At 39.0% G+C, this 19,417-nt stretch overlaps 1 protein-coding gene across 1 annotated transcript in view; it reads right to left on the bottom strand.

Annotated features, from left to right (window-relative positions):
* LOC102300082 (protein phosphatase 1 regulatory subunit 29) overlaps window positions 1-15,243 on the bottom strand; it is a 78,301-nt gene extending 63,058 nt beyond the window's left edge. The window contains exon 1 of the mRNA XM_005946467.3: window positions 15,135-15,243. The gene's annotated coding sequence lies outside the window, so the exon portion shown is untranslated. The remainder of the gene's footprint in view (window positions 1-15,134) is intronic.
* Window positions 15,244-19,417: the final 4,174 nt, after the last annotated feature.

Genomic DNA, 19,417 nt, shown 5'->3' with positions numbered 1-19,417 from the left:
GGCCATTCTACTCTGACCTTTTGCAGCAACCAGGCATTTTCTGGCAAAAGAACTGCTGCTCACAGCATAGTATTTCTTTTTTTGACATTCTCTGGTTTTGTGGGAAAATCCCAGCTCAGTTTGAACTTCAATAGGTCATCTTGATTGTGTCTGCATGCCACTACCCTAAGCTGCTGTTGTGTCATTGGCTGATTACATATTTATATTAATGAGCCGTTGGACAGGTGTACCTAATGAAGTGGAAGCTGAATATGAAAACAACTATTTGACCTAAAAGTATCAAAATCTTCACTCTGCCAGTATTTAGGTCGTTTGCTGTTTGATGATAATAAGCACCCTGCAAGGCAAGAAATTGAGGCTGTAAACAAAGACTGGATTCAGCATCGAATGACTCCCAACAAAGGTCATAAACTTGGGGGAAGCAGGTGAGCTAACTGAGCTGAAGGTGTGAAGGAGGCCACATCTGGTAAATGTGTCACAAATGGTTAGATAATGATGTGAAAGTCAGGCATAACTTTTAGCCTTCTTGTTTCAAGATTAATTATCCCACAGTGTATTAAACAACGTTTTAATGCAAAGTAAATGGGGGGAAAAGAAAAAAGAGAAATAAAACATGCATGAGTACTACATAGTATTTTTGCTGTAAGAACAGAATTATCAAAGAACATTTAATTTAATCATAACTACAAAAGCCCAGTAAATGAATACTGTTCCCACGTCTTCATAGACTACACCACGAATGGGACTGACTGAGAATGAGAAAAGACTGAAACTAAGCTTCAAACAAACACTGTCTATCCTCATGTCCCACCCATCTGCGTGTTTGTCTGTCTTTCCTTCAAGGCACATGTGTCCTTAGTACTGCTGGGCAAAATCTGCCACAGAGGCCTCTGACTGCAGAGCTAAAGGCAGGGGAGAAAAATGAGAGGAAAGGAGAGACAGAGTGATGAAAGGATGACAACGAGTGACATACTGTGTCAAAAGATTGAATAAAGCCTTGATATCAGAAAACACACTACTTCATTCTTTGCATGCCAATTACACACTCAGTACTTTTCGTACCTATTGAGATGTGTTGGATATTTTGCATGAGTGTTTTATTTCCCCTTCTGAGAATCTTGGGAACTCTAATATGCTGTATGTCATCCATGTCTATCAGCAGCATATATGTGTATGTGTACTGTATATATATATATACAGTACACATATAGTTTGTCTGTAAAGCATTAGGAGTGTTGATCTGTGATATACTGAGGTCATAATTATAATTATTGTAAAAATAAATCAATTTATATTTTTTTTTTAAAAAGCACTCATTAAACCTGTCTAAGGTGGAAGAATGACTAAACTTATCCACCTGACTAGCCTTCACCCTTTTCCTAGGCCTTTTCCTGAGCTAGCCTCTAGCCTGCTATCCTGCTGCTTTTTCCAATTCCTCCTCCTGGCCAACCACCTGCCAATCTGCTACACCAATGCCTCAAGTCTGCTACCCATGAATTTCCTACCTATATTCAGCATTAGACAAATCCTGATAGCTGCCTTTCTGGGAAACTAAGAAAACTCATAAGAGGGCCAGAAAAAAGCAATACTCCTTATTGGCTACTAGATCTACCCCTTGGAATCTCTCTAAATTCCAATTAGGCTTTGCAACAATATGCAAGATATGTCCTATGCATGTGCTCTTTCTGTCCGAAGCTATTCACAATAAAACCCCTAAACATATACACAATACAATTACTCATCTTTGAGTAGTAGAGGTTACTCTTGTTGATAATAAATAGTTGCAGAAGCATGTGGAATCAATTTACAGCAAAATGTAGCAGTTTAATCAAATCTCTTTTTGTTTTTGGCCCTTATAGTAAGTTTTTAATCTAATAAAATTGTAGATAATTTTTAATATACTCCATTTTTTCTCTAAGAAAAAAATCTCTGTAATATTTCTATTATTAGCATAAAGAGAGGGCACTGCTGTTGGGGCAACGTAAATGAATCTGAATTGAATTAAATGTAACTGATTTAAAATTGAAGTCCAACATTATGCATTTCTAAGGATACATTTTCATTGTCGATAGAAAGCATGACATTGAGTGCTAGCTTTTCAAATCTGACTTAAAAGGCGTCCAAGGAAGAAGAAATTAACGGATCTGTGCGTTTCACAAGAGAAAGCAGGTGAACTGATAAATAAAGAATAATACAAAATGTAAGAAGAAAGAAAACCTTTTTTTTTTTTAATTTTAAACTAACTTAGTAGTATAATGTCAGCACATTTTTGCACCTGCATAGAATAATCAGGTTTTTCATTACACATTGAGCAGTGTTGCAACCAAGCAGAAGTGCATTTCTCTATTTACTTTATATAGGAATCAGTTCTTTACACAACTCATTACATTACTTTGCAGCATTAGGATCACCTAACATGACCTACATTTCAACACAAATCTACTTTTAAGGAGTGTGTACAATCCACCAACAGCAAAACTGCTGAAAACCTGCCCAAAGAGCTCCTGACATAAAAATGTGTTAACCGCAGCTCTGCTGTACAAACTGAAATTGTATGTATCACATTTCTTTGGCCAGTGCTTGTATTGAGTTGATATTTTGTTTGCAACAGAGGATAGCTATTCCTGGTCACATTCTTGTTTTTCATGCAACAATCAGACAAAGTGATGTGCATATGTCTACTCCTGAGCATATTTTGCTTTTTTTGCCATTTCTGTCATAGCTGATGTGCAGACTAATGTTTGGCAGTTGTTGAAAAGCAGCATTCGATGGCTAAAAGCAGTATAGAAGAAACAAAGACAACTGAAAAATGTATGGGATACAAATAACGGCATAATTGTTTGATAAGTAACTGTAGTGTTATCACTGATAGTTTTCCACTTTACCAATAGCTGCGTCCACAGCATTATAGAAAAGTATGAGATAAGGCAGGTAAGAATTATTAACTCAAATACATATGAAGTATCATGAAAACATCCTTTATTGATGAAAACTGGACTTAAGTTTAATTTAAGAAAGGTGGTTGGCATCAGTGTGAATTGTGACATTTTACAATCATGGATATTTTGCGTGGTTGCGATATATATTATGTAATATAATACTAAAAGACAAGGCTTTCAGACATATACACTGACTCACTCACTCTCTCAGGCAACTATAACAAACTGCAGGAACAGATATGTAGTCATTGTCATCATCAGCTCCAGCAGCTTGTGGATTTCCATCTAAATAAAAACAAAAACATTTAGATTTTAAGAAAAAAATCTATTTATGCTTCAGATCTTTGGTATCCAAATCATGAAGGTTTGCCTACTACTTCATAACTTTTATTATGTAAGCTGTTTAGAAAAGTATGAGACTGTATAAACGACATGACTGTGCCATGCATATAAACCATGGCACAGTACAGTGTCACATACACAACACACACACACACACACACACACACACACCTAAGCCTTTGTTGCCTGGCTGGTGGATTAAGTGTGAGCATTTGTGAAATGATTTGAAACCCTAGGAGAGCAAAGAGGATGCATATGCATTGTGTTTATGTGATGTGCATTTGGCTTAGCTTTGTGCACATTTTACAGCCTATGTCTGCTTGTATTCAGGGCCTGCAGTGCGTCTGTGTGGGTTTCTGTGACTACAGACCAGCAAAACAAAACAAAACAGTGTTAGACTCTGGAAAATGAAAAAGAAGAACAAAGGAACTTTCCCTGGCTTGTTTTAACTGAGGATGTATCGCAATCAATATTATTATTGACTAAAGGAAAGGTAGTGTTTGACTATTGATTACTTATTTCTGCATTAGTCCACAGCTGAAGACTCTCAGCCAGAAAACATAACTGTAAATCTGAAAGCATGTGAACATGAGTCTTTTTTATGAATGAAGGCACAAAGATATACAGAGTTGTTTTGTTTTTTTCATGTCTGGAAATCTGTAAGCTAAAAGCTAAAAGCAGCCACAAGTACCTACAGGTTTTTGCAGGCTGCAGGTTAGTGGGGGATGATCTAATCTCTAATCCGCTGGAACAATTTAGAAGTGGTCTTCCCAGAATCATCAAAGGGTGATCCGTCCAAACAGAGCTTTTCGTGTTTCAGTATTTTTTTTCATAAAATACAGTCACTTTGGAAGTTTTCCACAGCTTCCGACTCATCCGAAAATCAATTTAATTTGTTGTTTTTCTCACTAATCCACAAATAGTGTCCACAATGAAAATGCAAAAGCCAAGTTTTTCATGTAAATGTATTTTTTTTTTTAAAGGAAAAATCTCAGACTCTGCCTTCATGGAAATGATTATCATTAACAACAACTACCAGGAAAGGATTCGCTTCTGCTGGAGTTTTACTCCTGTTAAAAGCCAGTTTCTCCTTCCTACCGTTGCAAAGTGCTAGCTCATATGGGGTCTTTTGATTATTGGGTGTTTCTCCAGAATACTGTAGCTTATTTACCTTACAGTAGAAAGGACTTTGAGGTGACTGTTGTTGTGATTTGGAGCTGCATAATCAAACCTGAATTCACCCTTCTGTCTAAGCCCAGTGGAAGCGCATTAAGTGAGGAGCAAGACCAAATGCATTCTCAAGTTTTTCCACAGACTGCCAGTGCTGAGCTTTACTGCAACTTTTGTGCCATCTGAACTAGAGAACATTTGTCAAAAACATCCTGAACTAAGGCATGTGCTACATTGTGTCTGCTAACAAACTGTTTTTTAAATCCATCAACATAGTAGTTCCTCAAAACATTGCCTATTTGCCAGATCGTGTTGATTTAAATTTCTTCCTCATCCCCAAAATAAATTTCATTTTGAACGGTTGTCATTTTGACATAGTGGAGGAAATCCAGTGCATGTCACAAATGGAAATCTGAAAGAACAGCAGCAATCCAAAGCACAGCAGAATTGCTGGGAACAGTTTATAATTACACCAGGATGCTACTTTAAAAGGGGATATCAGCCAAATTTAAATCATATAGGATTTTTCCTTTAAAAGTACAGTATCTGAACTCTATTGCTGCCCTCATATTCAGGCCCTTGAATTGGGTTCTCTGCCACTGTGTTTATATAGGTTTCCTCTTTTTTCATGACCATCCAGGAAGCTGAACTGAAATTTAGTTTTTAGATATAGCTAAGTATTTCTTTTCTTTTCTGAGTGGGGATTTATGATTCTTGTCTTGGTCTTAGAGACCCTGACGTCTACTTGCTACATTTTATATATATATTGTTACACATTTTGCTACAGTTTGCTATACAGTTTATATATTATATATATTATATATAATTTTTTTTATATATTATGCTCGTTCCATAATCTTGTTCCAGATTTCTGGTTGGGTTGTCCCCCCTAGACTTTTAGATGAGGGGTTGTAAGAGTAATGCAAACCAGAAACAGAGATAATTGATCTTCATTCTTTACTTTGAATGCCTGACCCTGCAACCAAATAAGTTTCAAAAATGCAGCTTTCACTTTGAAAGTGAAAGTCTCCATTGCACCGACCACATTTTCACTACTGCTTGGGAAGTACCTTACTAATGTTTGCATATAGAACAGCATCTTTAATGCAAAAAAAGATGTTTCCCCAGCAGGATCTCCTACTGATCGCAAGGCCCATGAAACTGAGATCTTATGCAGATAAGGTTCAGTGAATTCAGTTAGGAACAGGTGTACTCCAATTAGTTTGTAGAAGCAGCAAGGCATACACATTTATAGCATATCTGTATTTAAAAAAAACTGCTTCTTGCTTTTTTAATGTCTTTAGACTGAAGGGCAAAAAGAATCAAGTCTAAATCATGACAAAATATAGAAGACCTAAACATGTTTTCAAACTTTATAAAAGCATTGCAAATTTACTGATTTGTCAGTGCTTGGCTTTTTCCATTAAATCAGCCATGAGGCCTCCAGCGTCTGTCTTCACCTTTTTCCCACAACAAAATGCAGCTTCAGTGAATCATAAAGCCCAATAAATGCCTCTTTTCTTTAGAAAATTGCTTAAAACAAAAATGCTCAACAGATGAAACAATTGCCACTCTATTCAGGTGTTCAGTGCTCTCTGGATGCCGTTTTGTTTTCAGTACCAGAATGCTCTTAACTTTTGCGTATGTAAGAGGAAAACAAATAACACATTTCACAAACTGGGTTCTAGACCAACTCTGTGGCCAAGACATTGCAACAGTCAGCTTCTGTAGGCAAAAATCACACTAATTAGAATGCAAACAGATGCTTCAGTACAACATGCCACCAAATACTCATCCAAATCAACAGTGCCTAGGCATGCACACAGGCACACACACACACACACAAGCAGGCTGACTAGAGATACAGTCTCTCTGTGAAACTGCAGTTGCAGAATGGGTGACAGAGCTAAAATATTTATACCCAGATCTTAGCAGTCAGTACTAACAGAGGGAAGATGGGGGAAAGATGGATAACGACAGGGAAAGATGAAGATATCCAAGAGAGGCAGGCTACAAGAAAAGGGGCGATGGAAAGTGTCGCTGTCTGTGGGTAAGAGGAAAAGCAGAGTGATAACAACAGAGAGAGAGAGAGAGAGAGAGAGAGATGAGTGTGCAGCACAGATGCCAAATGAATCTAGGGCAGTTCAGAAAAACAAGGCATTATTCCAAAATCCACTTGCTATGTGTGTGCAAGTATGTGCATGTAACTGTATTTCATTATTTGTGTGTATGTGTTTGTGTGTGTAATCTACAAGAAAATATGCTAAGCATTCATTTAAAGTCAAAGTAGCATACCAGAGGTTAAATATCAAGCAGAAATACCACAAGTTTCTCTTGCGATTAATCTCTGTGCTTTTATTCATCACCCTTGAACAATTGCACTGCTCTACACATCCCTCCCACTCTACTTTCTGCCTCCCCTTCTCACACACACACACACACACACACACACACACACACACACACACACACACACACACACACTTCCACAGCAGGCAAGCGAGTTTTTTTCCCGCTCCTTCATGAAACTCAAACGCCAAGGGATTTTGTATATATGAGCATGGGTGTGAGTTAAAAGGGAGGGGGGGGGTTTGGCACAAACCAAAGATGATGGCAGATGGCGTCCTTACTTAACACACATACAGTACACGCAAACACTAAACACTAAGCAGATACAGTACATCTTCATGCCATGAAAAAAAGAGCACATGCATAACATTCATGGATCATAACAAGCGTCCATCCAGACATGCAAAAGCTTCATCAACTTTCTGTTGAGGTCTGTGCAGATATGGTGGAAAATTTAAAAAGAATCACCAATCACAGCATTTAAAATAGCTTCAATATACTTTTTTTCTCTGACACTGATTTTGATTGACACTTACAAGGTAAACAGTTTCATATTGTGTGCGCTTAACATATGAGTAAGTCCATTTTCTAAGACTCTAAAAATATTGCTCTTATGATTCACATCAGTAACAGCTGCATATTGGATGAGTCATGTCAAAACGCCTTCATCCTCTGGAGATTATTAAATTTAGAAAGCCTCCAAACACTTCATAAAGTTTAAACTAGTTGAACTAATTTCCATTCACTTTTGAAACACTGCGGACTTATTGGTCCAGATCACCACCTTACAGTAAATACACAGATCTGGAACCTTGACTCGCATATGATGATATGTTTTTTTTCCCTCTCTCTGACCATTTCAGTCAGACAACTCACAATTGGAGTACTTACGTAAGGCAGAGAATAGAGTTCTGACCTCATCACTCCTGGCAGAAAACACTTGCGTAGAGGTATTGGGGAATGATGGGTAAAAATACCTCCAGTCAGTCTGCAGGTCTGCAGGTGGGTGACGTGGTAGTTGAAGCTGAGCAGGGGAAATGTGCACTGGCAGAGTGCAGGGAGAGACGGCAAAATTTGCAGCTTGAATAGTTTCGAAGCACGCATTTGGTGCACGATGTCAAGAAGAAGGTTTATCGCGTGTGCAGCAGTGCAGCTCTGCTGATTGCTTGAACTTTGCCCCTTTAAATGCATTACCATTGCAATGCTGAAAATTTTTCTCACAGTGTAGCCAATTTGTGATGTTCTATTCTGAAGCGAGGCGTGACCGTCCATACACACATCAAAACACTCGCGCACGTGTTGCTTGAGTTTGTCACCAACACCTACCATCAGACAGACACGCATCAGTGCATCATCCTCTTTGTGTGCGACAGCCATTCTCCGTCAGAATCATTTTGTCAGTGTCAGGTCATATTGCACCACTTTGTCACTCCAATTACAGTCATAAAGCTCAGAGTTGCAAATCTATTAATGCGAGAACCGAAATCAGACTGGCCCTGAAATAAAGGCTCATGTGAGTTTACTGAGCAGATGTGGAGCTGAGTCCTTACTTAAAAGTGCTTGTCAATTCCCACACTGTTTAAAGCCCGCTGGCTTTCAGCGGATCTGCATGTGGCTATGAAAGTAATGAGAAAAGAACGCCTATGCCTCTAGCTGATTCAGCTAAAATGACTTCAGCATTGTTTTTAAAGTCACACTGTAGCTGAGTTCAGGTAGCGCATAACGGGTCTGTGCCACTCGGCAGCGTGGGACTTTACGCTCAGCACTGGGTTGAAAATACTTGGTGACAAGGATTTCTGCAGATTTTCTATCAACTCTTTCCTGAATTTATGGTTAGCTTGACAGGTATGAGATGTGCTTGAACCCTCCTGTGAGAGTTCCTGTCATTCAGCGGGTTAGGTGGTGTTGAAGAGCTGGTTCACCAGCTTCTCATTCCTCCCTGTTTTTTCCCGTTCTTCTTGTCCTTACTCCTCATACTGTAACATTCTTATTTCCCATCTCTACCTGTTACATGCATTGCTTTCCATCATTTCTCCCACTCCCTGGCACCGTTCTGTGTAAACCCTCTGTATTCCTTTCACGTCTCATCCTCCGACACAGGGAAACACAGATTTCCCCCCTATCAACACATTCCCGCCTAGTTGAAGTACAGCTAATGAAACTGACTCTAAATCTCTCAAATCTGTCACTGGATGTTACATTTCTGAAACCCCGTCACAGATTCACTGTCTACTATGTGTCTCAGTTTCTTGCCCAAGGGGACCTCCCACAGGTTCTTGGCAGTGAAGGAGTGACAGTTGTTGTGAAACATGACTGTTGTATTGATTGCACACAGCACCGCAACAGCTGGTAGGCTGAAAAGGGAGCACAGTGTGCTGTGGCCAAGAATTTTGATGTGGAGGAGTAAGCAAGTGTGGATGTTTCCCTGGGGTTATCCCTCTCAGGATCTTTGCATAATCTTTTCTGGTGGATCCAGACATTGATTTGGAGGGGCGTGGCTGGGAAAAAGGGACGCTACGAGAGGTAAATCTGGTGGGGAGTAACAATCGTGGGCCAGTGAGCTGAGAAACCTGATTTCCAGGAATATAAACTTTAGGTAAGTCCATTATGAGCACAGTGCTCAAAATGAACTGGCCCATAATGGACTGCAACTTAGTAAATCAACCCTGCATTTAGGAAGGCACGATACTGACATTTACATCTTTATTTACTGTAAAAGTTTACAGAAGTCTACAATTTTACAGTGTGGCAGATTTTTCATAGTCTCTATCTTCAGATAGAGAAAGTATGAATAGGAAAGGAAAAAAAAATCATTTTTATATTATTATAATAGTTTATCAATTAAAAAGCTAGTTGAAGACCCCGTTGTAAATATACAGTACTGTGCAAAAGTCTTGATCCAGCTCACCTTTTCATTTCTTTTTTGCTTCCAAGAGGCCAGACTTTTGTTGTAATTTTTAGATGGTCTTCAGTTAACCAGGCTTTCTGAAGGTCTTTCAAAGTTTGGTCCCCTGCAAGTTACTTAACACTGACCTATGATTAGAAAAGGTACCTACCTCAAAAGATTAATTACTGCTGTGTCTACACATGCCAGAAAACATTTAAATGCATTTGAAATTGTATCTTTAAGGCACTTATTACTAACTAGCTGAATCCATAAAAATGCCAATGATACCAAGGTTTGACAGGGATAAAATAATATTACTTCACCAACCAAGGGGATCCCCAAAGAGGTATTATCCAAAAACTTTGCATTTTTCAGAATGCCCTTGGGAAAAAACTGAAGAAACTGGACAAATGAAAGATAAAAGAAAAAGAGGCAAACCTAAAAAATGTATCTACAGCAGATGAACAGTATCTGACAAGCCATCTCTTTAAGAAATAAAAACAAATCCTGCAAAGACCTCACACACGACCAAAGATGGTGCATCTGGCCCTTCAGTTGATTCATGCACTGTTCACTGAAGTGTCATCAAAAACTCAGGGGAATAGTGGCTGTCAACAAGTCATTATTAAGGAAGGGAAGCAGGGAAAAAAGGCTGAGATATGCTAAACTACACAAGAACCTGACTGAAAATCAGGGGCAACAGGTCTGATGGAGTGATGGATCCAAATTAATTTATTTTCTAACTCAAATCATCAGCAGTATGTATAGAAGCGGGCAGGAGAACGGTACCAAAGTGACTATCTACAGCCATTTGAAAGACATGGTGGAGTCATGGTTTGGTGCATTTGAGCCAGCACTGTTGGGGATCCTCGTGAAAGTCAGTGGAAGTATGAACCACAGAAAAGTATCATCAGGTGCTGATCCGCCATGCAGTACAAATTGGCAACAACTTCATTTTTCAGCATGACAACGATCCCAAAAACACTGCCAATGGAGTAAAAGTGTACCTGGGAAATACACAATGGAAAACTATCAGTCATGGACTGGCCTCCCCAGAACCTGGACCTCAACATCACTGAAGCAGAATGGGATCATGATCACACTGAACTGAACAAAAGACAGTCAGTATCCAAAGAAGAGCTTCTAATTTCCTTAAACAAGGCTGATAACTACTAGTGATCATATAAAATACTGACTTTTAAGCCCATTAGTCTCGGTCCCATATGTCTCCTTGTCATAGGAGGTTTCAGTCCTGTGTTTTAAATCCTACATTTCTTGTATACTGTTATCAATAAGGCTGCATTTGTATCTACAGCTTGGAGTCTAGAGTTGCAAAATGGCAACATCTCAACAAGTCGGCTGTGAGATGTAGCAGTAGTGATTTAGTAGCAAGGCAGCTAAGCAGTCAGTCATGCTCCCAGCCATCTGGGTTTAAATCCCATCAGTAATCAGAAGTGCACACTATACATGTCGTCAGATATGTACAACATTTTTTATGCATTTAATCTCCACATTAGTTTGTGCTATTATACTGGCCATATGGAATAGAAAGAGAAAAAAGAATGTCCTTTCTCTCTGATAGCAAATATTATGTTTTACATCTAGACTCCTTCACCAAACCACCATCGTTTGACCTGGATCCTAGGACAAGATGCCTAAATTAGGCTAGCTGAGCTCTAACTATCTTGGTCTCTAAGTGCTCTGAGGTTAAGACCATAAAATTGCACTAATGGCTCAAGTCATTAACTTTTCAATAACTACTGAAGCTCCCACCCATCTGGCACCAGTCCAGTCCTCCACTCACCTATCTTTCTTTCCTCCGTTTTATGCACAGTGAACTCTACAGTGTCAATTTATAGTGTTTTCATTCATAAAAACTGAAATCAAAGTTTTTGCTAGTATTATATTTGTCAGCTCTTGAGATCTAACCTAACAGTCAGCAGCACAGATTTTTTATGAGTAATACAGTTCAATAGCATCCTGATGAAGTGAAGATTATATTGCAGCAAGCCAAAGGCTTTTGGTTGGTAGGTGGTCATTATTTAGGTCTCCCAGGCACACCTCCCCTACTGATTTTCTCTCCCCCTTCTTCCTTGGTGCACCACTGATCTGTGATTGCAATTGATTGGAGACTGCTCATCATTCCTCCAGGGGCAACAAAAGGAATCATGGGACAAATGAATGCAGCAGGTAGAGAGAAAATTAAGAAATGTGTGGAAGGCAAACTGATACTATTAAGGGAAGATATGGGGCTCTCTATAGTTTGACATGTAGCTCTTATGTATTTTTTATTTATGCAAGTAGGTGACGACAGTGATTGAATGAGCCAAGGTAAAAAAGGCCAGTAAAGGCTTTCACTTTAGTGAAAGCTAATTTACTATATGGCATACGAAGGAACCCCCTGCTTAGGAAATTGACATGTGACAAATGAAAGGAAAATAATCACAATAACAAAATTATAGCAGGATTCTGGATCCTGATTCTGATAAATAATAGGGTTGGGAGAGAAAAAAGATTCAGTATTGTATTGCGATATTTTGTGAGACAATATTGTATTGATGAAGAGACACTAAATATGTGTGTTTTGTTAAAAAGTTAAAATTCTCTGAGAATAGTAGAAACAAGAGGCCTTATCTCACTTGATAGGAAGCAACCTTTCTGCAAACAGTCGCAGTCTGACTTGGACAGTCACCAATAGAGAGGCTGCAGAAGGTTTGCAAGTTCTATCTAATTTATAAATGCAGACAGATTGCCAACATATTGATATCAGTCGGAGTCTTAATGAATAAGCATAACTTGTGGGGACTTGACTTAGCTGACTGCTAGCTGGTTGTATTCTGGATATATTCATATGGAACAGGGCAAGGATGCTGAGTACAGATGTAATAGTTAAATGTGATTTTCTGTCCATGTAGACAGAAACACGCAATGTTCACTGATTCATCAGTTAACTGCTGTATTATCAGAAATATATTGCATATATTTGTGAACTTCACCCCATATAATGGCATACTGATGACTACTGACTTCAGTATTAGGGCAATAATTGATGAAGTGAGATAACTTTGGATAAAACAGATAATGTCAGAGTTAAACTTTAAGGATAATTTGCAGTTGAAAAAGGTGATAATTCACAATATATGTTATTGCAATTGTCACAAAATGTAAAATAAAAAATCATGAGTGAAGTATCGTGGTAATAATCGTATCTTGGGATATCTGATGATTCCCACCTCTCATATGTAATACATATATAATAAAATATAATAATGTATTCCCCAGCTTTGTGTTTTGGTGATGGTGTTGAGCATCATCGTTAGGCTATTTGTTAATTATGTGCAAGTAATTATGATTTAGGTGTAGCGAAAGCAGCAGTTAATGAGTCATAGTATTTTCATAGTCATCATACCATTTAGTGAACCACTGTGCCCTATGGATGGAGGCCCTATAATCCTGGAAGAGACCATTCTAGTCAGGATGTTGAAAAACAGGATGTCAGAGCAAGCCTCCACAAATTTGGTCCAATGCATTCATCTAAGTGGACCAAAATCATCAGCAAAATAACCCCACAGGCATAACAGAGCCAACGGGGGTCTCCTCACTGCCGGGTCAACCGTTTATGTTTTTTCTTTTAATTTGTCACCTGTCCAAGCCTGCCACTATAAGGAGAAACCAATGGCACCATTTCAGGAAGCATCCTCATTTGTTGATTATATGCATTCCCTCTTTCATTATCTAAGTGAACACAAGTCCTTCCTTTGTTATACTGTCTATTTACATGATGTATGCAGATCATTTTCAAAGACACACATGCACACGTACACACGCACACACACGCACACCAGCTTGGACACCCACTACTGCATCAGTGTCTCCAGACACTGTCAATTAATTAGGGCTGCAACGATATGTCGACATAATCGATGACGTCGACTATAAAATTTCATCGACGCAGGATTTTATTGTATAGATGTGTTTGTCCTGTAAAAAGGCTTGAGCACCTCTCAGATGGCTGAAGTCACAACAGAGAGCATCTTTAGCATGGTTATCAGCAAGCGTCACTCCAGAGCACGTCCACTGCAATCGTGAATTCATGAACTGAATCATCTGAAAACTTCGGAAACTTTGTTAATTTGGACTGGAAACTAAAAATATTTTGATTTAATTGGAAGCTTGTTTTGAACGAAGGGACAGAAGTCGTTTTCCAGTTCCTATTTGCACATTATTATTTGTTTAAATACTACTAGCGCTATAATGTGTATTGCCTAATACCTAATTCATATGTTTCCTGGGTCATTATTTTAATTTGCTGTGGGATGAGACAAAAGGGTGATATTCGCAGGTGGGCAGACTTGAGCAGGTGAGGTACTGGAGCCTAGAACAGGACGTTTCTCCACAGGACACGGAGATAATTAGAGTTATTGAAATAATCCCTGACTAATCGACTAATGAGCGAAAAATTGTTTGTTAGTCGACTACCCAAAAAATCTTTAGTTGCAGCCCTACAATTAATATAATCAAGTTAGTGATTACAACAAAAAAGATAAGTGTTGTTCACATTTGCTAACTGTTATCTCGTGCCTAGCAGCCTAAAAATGTGTGGGCGAAAGAATCTGTGCGGTCCATCGGTCAGTAGTCGGACACTGTTGCTGCTGCCGGCAGACTATCTCTCTCTCTCTGTGTCTCTCCCTCAATCGCTAACTCACACACGCGCGAGCACAGTGAAACTAAAGGCAGCTTAAGCCAAAGCCCTGACTGCAGGTAGAAGAACAGAGAGGTGTCTGTAGCGCAACAGAGTAGCTGGTCCATCCATTCACCCTCCAAAAAAAAAAAAAGAAAAAAAGAAAAACCCACAAGCTAGAGCACACGCGCGCGCGCACGCACAGTCAGTTTTATGCCCTGAGCGATTCCCTCCCTCGACACTAAATCCCCTCGCGCACATCTGTCCATGGCGCGTACTCTGCCCGGCCATCCTATCTCCGCAGAATCCAGCATAAATACCAGCCAAGCTTCATGTGACACTCTAAATCTACCGCCACAGATTTTAATCACTTCTAAAGCCAGTCGCGCAGGAATACCACCTTATGAACGACAACTGTACCAAAAAGAAAAGAAAAAAAAAAACCCGAAGAAAATGCGCTCTAATACCCAGCAATAAAATTCTCCCGATTGCACGTACATATTTCTAAAACCTAACTTTGCTCCTCATCGCGGATAATTCAAACCACAAACAGGGAAAAGCGTGCTTCCATGACCTCATGAAATCTGCCATATGGGGCTTCTGTTGCACCAAGAGGACTCAACCTAGCAAAGCGTTGGGAGTCTGTGGTGCAGGTGCGTCCTCCCGTTGCCGTCGCGTGCATATATTTTATCATACCAGGTTGGGTTAAAATAAATAAATAATTAAAAAATATAAAAGATGAAAAGGGGCAATTTTTGTACAGTACCTTCACTCATTTTTCCTCCAAATCGTGCGTCGAGGGAACAAAAAGGGAGCTTTTTTTCCATCCAACGTCGCAGGCTCAGCACCACGGCGGGAGTGGATAAGTGAGAGAGAGAGAGAGAGAGAGAGAGAGGGGGGGAGAGATAGAGAGGGAGGGAGGATGCATAGCCTAGACCTCTGCGTAGACTAATATAGTCCAACTGCAGTGGGCATCTACAACTGGCTTCATTTTCACTACAGTATAACCTACCTGCGGATTGGGTCACCACTTAACCTCTTTCAATTGCTGGTGTTTGGTGTTTAATATTCATAAAATCTTCAAGTCATCACACCTAGGATTATCCAGCGTTGATTGCCATAACTCTGCATGCACACACAGGAGGCTGACACAGACATGCAGTCACTGCATCAGTGATTCCTTCCACCTCACATTCAAGACGTGAATAGGCGCACAAGCAATCTGACTGCCCTCGTAAAACTTGATTGAACAGATGCAAAAAAAAAAGAAAGAAAGAAAGAAAGAAAGGAAAAAGAAACCAATGAAAGACCTTTTAATAAGTACAGTTTCTTGAAATATGTTAATTATTTACTCCTTCCAAAAACACAATAATGCTAAAAGCAGCATCTGACCTCAAGCACAATTCAATAATTTGCAGCATTTTTTTTCTAGGTTATGGTGAGGGGACAATAAAAAATGCATTGTTGTGTTCAAATGAGAGCCTACGTTTTTGACAGTTCCTCCTCCTCCTCTTCCTTCTCTTCCCTCTCATTTTAACCGCAAACACATTTGAAGCTCTAAGATGGAGTAGGATGGGAGCGATGAATTTTCCCAGCAGTTTGTGAATCAGGCTATTGCAGGAAAAATCTAGAGGTATGAGAAACCCCTGAGGATGTTCTGCCTGTGTGGACAGTGGGGAGGATGATTCTGTTTTTTTCACGGCAAGAAATATGTTGAAGGTGTAATCATACTCAATTAACACTCTTCCCCTCCTCATTTCACACTTTCATTTTTTTCCATCACAGAAGCCAGCACGCCCATACACATGCAAACACACATGTTTACCTCAGCTTATTAACTCACACACTCTCAATCTCTGTCTTTTTTTCTCTGCCAGCAGAGGACTATTAGCTCAAGAGAGTGCTGTGGCATTGAGACTTATTCATTTTTATTCATATCAGTAGGTCCACTGTTGAGCCAACGCAATGGTTTGTCGTAGCATGATGCGCAACAAATTTAATTTCGCTGCATCTGCCTTCATTTGTGGTGACCTCTTTAAATGTTTATGCTTGCATGCACAATAGGCTGTGTTGTAAATGGTGCTAAAATGGACCTGTTCCAAAAATAATGGGGATTTCTTGCATCAAAAATCATCATGCAAAAGGTTTTTGTTTTATGCTTGTTTTGTTTTCCAATACCCACACACATAAATCAGATATATGGTGACCCTGGTGAAATTCAATTCAATTCAGTTTTATTTATATAAAACCAAATCACAACAACAGTTTCCTTTACATCGCAAGGTAAAGAAGGTAAAGAAAGAAAACAGACAAAACCCCAACTATCATATGACCCCTATGAGCAAGCACTTGGACGACAATGGAATAGAAAAACTCCCTTTTAACAGGAAGAAACCTAAAGCAGAACCAGGCTCAGCGAGGGCGCGGCCCCGTCAGGGAGCAACTTAAGAGGCTTTTGTGACATTTTTTCTACTTCTACTGTGTTTTATTCAGTTTCCAGTGTATTCTGTGTGCTTTTGCAGCATTTTTCTGTTTGCTGGTGTTTTCTTAAGTTGTAGTGTGTTTGACCTCTCTTACTCATCCCTTTTTTCCACACAAGTATCTAAGGAAATTCTCTAATATTCTTCTGTCGCCTGCATTTGTTCAGTTCTGGTCTACTATTAGCCAAGAATTTAGAACAGGAGTCAAAAAGTGTTTGTTGACCTACCTTCTTAGGTTATTAAGGGTTTTTTTTTTTATCTGTATCTACACATATCCAATAAAGATCCTCGAGAAAACTGGGTGAGCCGTAGACTATAATTAAACTGATGGAAAACCATGACTGAGGATAAATTTGACCAATATTGATGACAAAGTTATCGAAATGAAGTTATTTGCTTAAGTTAAAAAGTATTTACGTCACCGGTTTATGGAGTAACGTCATGTAATCATGAAAAAAAAAATCTACAGGAGTTTGTCTATCAGACATATTTGAACAGACTGGTTAGCCATTTAAAAGTTCACATGAAGCTAAAAAGATAGGTCATCTCTCAAAAGCATAATTTTGTCAGACTAGAAAATGTCGAGCTTCAGGCTAGAGCTTTTGCTCTCATGGGACCCAAAATTGCTGGCCTGCATGCTCGCATGCATAACTAACCTCAACCAGCTGTCTAGTCATAAATACTTCTTTCCTATATTCACTCTCACTTTGATGCATGCAAACGTTTTCCTAGCAGCCAAACAATTAATGACTCCCCTTTTATTACCAAATTACTGTCAGGACCTTTAATTCCTGATACTTCTTGTGATCACTATGTTGGAAAGAAATGGGGATGTTATTATATCACTAATAAGGTTCTGGGATTATGACACTGGCTACTCCAATAATGAATCAGCTGAAATCTTTCCAGATGGGTGCATCCATTTGCTGCTTGCTTTATTTATGTGTGTTTGGTGTTGCCTTGATTTTTGCAGGCTTTTATTTTGGAAAGTCAACAACTGAATGTGCTTTTTGTTCCCAGCAATCATTTATATATCAACATGGTTAACTTTGAAATATTGTCAGCAAGCATTAGCTTCAGTTTAAGTATATTTTCTTATTTTTACTGCTATGCTAAATAGAAGATCATCTCTTTCATATGGTTATTTGCAGCATCTGCTGTTTTTTTCCTTCAATATGATAATGTTTAACACTACAATTTATCCATGGCTTTGTCTGTAATTGTGCTTGCTGGGTGATAAATGGCTCGTGCACTTACCTCCTCCTGAATGGAATAATTTTATTGGCATTAAGGGCAGGTCTGATGCGAATGTAATCGTATGCCAGGTTTCTGTGCTGATGAGGTGACTCATTGTGCATACATCATAGTGTTTTCACACATTACATCAGGTTTTCTCAATAGGCAATCAAGATCATTAGACTGCCCTTCATTTTATGTCGTTATGACAGATCCGTGCTAATGTGCAACATAGGATTGACTGGCCAGTAGTTCCCACTATACATATCATGGAACAGAAATAGAAGATCAGGCCAGTATATCACATTGTAATATGGCCTTTCCACCTATGTCCTTATTCTTAAATTAAAGGGAGTGCCATAAAACCCAACACAACTCAAGAGTTGGGCCAATTCGAGCTGCCAGGGGCGAGTGGTGGGTCACACCCTAAACAGGTCGCCAGTCTGTTGCAGGGATAACAGCTCTAACTGCATTGCTTTGGGAAGAAGCCAGAGTACCTGGAGAGATTCCTGGTGGATTCTAACCTATACGAGCAAACTATACAATCTGTAAAAAAAATAATTTTAAAAAAGTGTGTTGTACATGTTCAGTAAACCTACTTAAACAATCAAGTAAGTCAGCAGAAGTAACCAAGGTTATTTACGAGGATTGTTGGAGTTTTCCTTTGATACTCTTTGTAGGAGCTTCAGTAAATGCCCACAAAAGGGCTGAATGATGTCTGCTGGAGCCTTGTCATTCATTCACTTACAACGGCCAGCATTTCAAAGCTAGGCCTATAAATAGGGTTATTCCGAGATTTATGAAATGATAGATATAATTACAGGTATTCAGTGCATGCTCTACAAACAGAGTATGCAGGAGGCATGACACATGAGGTTTTGTACTATATAAATAAATATTGAAAGTTCTTTGGACAGTAAAACGATTAACCACCTTCTTTGTGGAGACCTTTAAAAGTGTCTCAAAGCACATTTAGAAAAACCCAGCAACAGTGATGTGAGAAAATTAGGACACCCTATGAAAGCCTGTATATTTTAAAATGTATTTGGACACATGGATATTTAATATAAATTTCAATGATAATGAGGGATCCAAATAATATAACTAAACAACTGAAAAATAAGAAAAACCTTTTTTAAAACTTTATGTGAAACGTAATTTAAAAAGAATGCAAATTCGGGTGAGGAATAAATTAGGACAGCCCCACATGTCATCCCACTTAAAACGGTTAAAATCACACACAGTTGTATCATGTCAGGTGCACATGATCAGTACATTGTTACCCAGCATTTTAAAGGAGACTTGCCCTATTTAAACCTCAGATTTAGTTTGG

This window comes from Haplochromis burtoni, unplaced genomic scaffold (assembly GCF_018398535.1).
Source record: "Haplochromis burtoni strain Fernald_Lab_line unplaced genomic scaffold, NCSU_Asbu1 Contig_431, whole genome shotgun sequence".
NCBI lineage: Eukaryota > Metazoa > Chordata > Actinopteri > Cichliformes > Cichlidae > Haplochromis > Haplochromis burtoni.
Note: the sequence above shows the minus strand (reverse complement) of the source record. Positions and strands in the feature narration are given on the sequence as shown.